Source organism: Theobroma cacao, chromosome 5, assembly GCF_000208745.1.
Source record: "Theobroma cacao cultivar B97-61/B2 chromosome 5, Criollo_cocoa_genome_V2, whole genome shotgun sequence".
NCBI lineage: Eukaryota > Viridiplantae > Streptophyta > Magnoliopsida > Malvales > Malvaceae > Theobroma > Theobroma cacao.
The window spans coordinates 21,036,995-21,038,837 of record NC_030854.1 but is presented as its reverse complement, the minus strand read 5'-3'; positions in this window follow the sequence as shown (position 1 = coordinate 21,038,837).

The following is a 1,843-nucleotide window of genomic DNA, read 5'->3' as shown; positions in this document are numbered from 1 at the left end:
TATAGAAAATAATAAAATAATCAAGCATGCCACGTGTCACATGTTTATTGGCCTAATTTTTTAACTTTTTGACTTTTTCTTCTTAATTTTCCACCACAAATATTCTGGTACTTATCCAATCCTACCACAATTAAAATCCCTTGGTCTTGACAAGTGCTGGGGCGAAAAATTTACCGATTTGCCCCCAAGGTGAAAAAATTACGATTTTACCCCTATACTCTAAAATGTACCAGAATTACATTATTTCTACTTTTCAACCTCAAATAACACTAATATTGATCAATATTAACCAAATGGGGCAAAAATCGTTTTATAAAAATTTTCGTTTACTCCTCTAGTGGCAAAATTACCATTTTACCCTTGTGCTCCAAAAATACCGAGAATCACAATTTTTCACTACTAAACATCATTCTATACTCCAATAATCATAATTATATTTGATATAATTATTCTTGGTTAAATGTGATCAAATCTTGGCTAGAAATCTCCATTTTATCATCAAATGGTAAAATGACCGTTTTGTCCCTAATCGGTCAATTTTCCTAATGGACTCCAAACTAGACCTTGAACTCCAAATCACTATTCTAAGCCATTCTGTGGGTTTCAAAATTTTCAATTTCCTCTTAGAATTTCTATTTGAACTAGTTCAAGGCTCGATTTAACTTAGTTATACCACTTGGTATAATACCATCTTTTAATCAAGCTTGACAAGGTCTCACACCTTCGAACCTGAAAGGTAAAACATGAAGTTGAAAATAATGAGTATAAACTCAGTGAGTGAACATAGGAAGGGAACAAGCAAACAATATGAAAAGATTTTGAAAACACGATGCACTTATTTTAGAAACAATGCAATTTAGTTTACTTTCTTGTAAAGCCGTTAATTCAACCCTTGATTATTTAATCCCTTAAGATGAAGGATTTATAATCCATAATGGAGTTGAAAAGAGTGAAAACTGCAGCAAATATTCAATCAAGACAAGCAAAACAGAGGGTTTCTTGCTGTAGCGGAAAGGCATTCTATAGCATATAGTACAATCACATTTTTTATTTTCATAACTTGTCTATAGCATATATATATATATATATATACATGTACACCACCGCCGCCTTACTCAACTCATGTGCACTCCCTACACGCACAAGGCAATATCATCATGTGCATTCCCTACACACACATTTCAATATCATCACACGCACTACCACCCACATCATTATCGGCATGTGCACTCCCACATCGCACACCACCGGCACCGTCATGTGCACTCCCACATCGCACGTGCACTCTTATAGCTATTATACAGCATTATCACTCAAAGCATAACACACATATCCACATAATATAGGAACACATGGTTTCATTATATCACATATTTTACCACATAAAAATATTTTATCAAGGGCTTGTTCCCATGCACGTTTTAAAGAAAAGTTCGATAAAACATTTCAGGTGATTCAATTAAACACGTATGCATTTATCCCAAAATATTTTAATGCAAGTTCACTCACAATGTCTTTGTTGATGGTTTAATCAAGTTTAATTGTGTCTAATGCTCTGAATGGAGATGTGGAGTCTCGTTGGAACCTTAGTGGCTTTATAGTGGAATTCTTTTCAAGAAATCTTTAAGATATCAAGGAAAGTCTATCTCTCTCTCTCTCTCTCTCTCAAAATGTTCAGCTAATGAGAGAAAGTGCAGAGGAAGAGCTTTTGAGGGTTCTTGAGGTGTAAAAGTGAAAGAGTATAAAAAACCTTATGAAAAAGTGTACAAAAGCATGAGAATCAGAGTTAATTCGAGAAAGTTATGGAGGCTTTAAGGTTTCTTTTCCATGAAAGGGGGAAAAC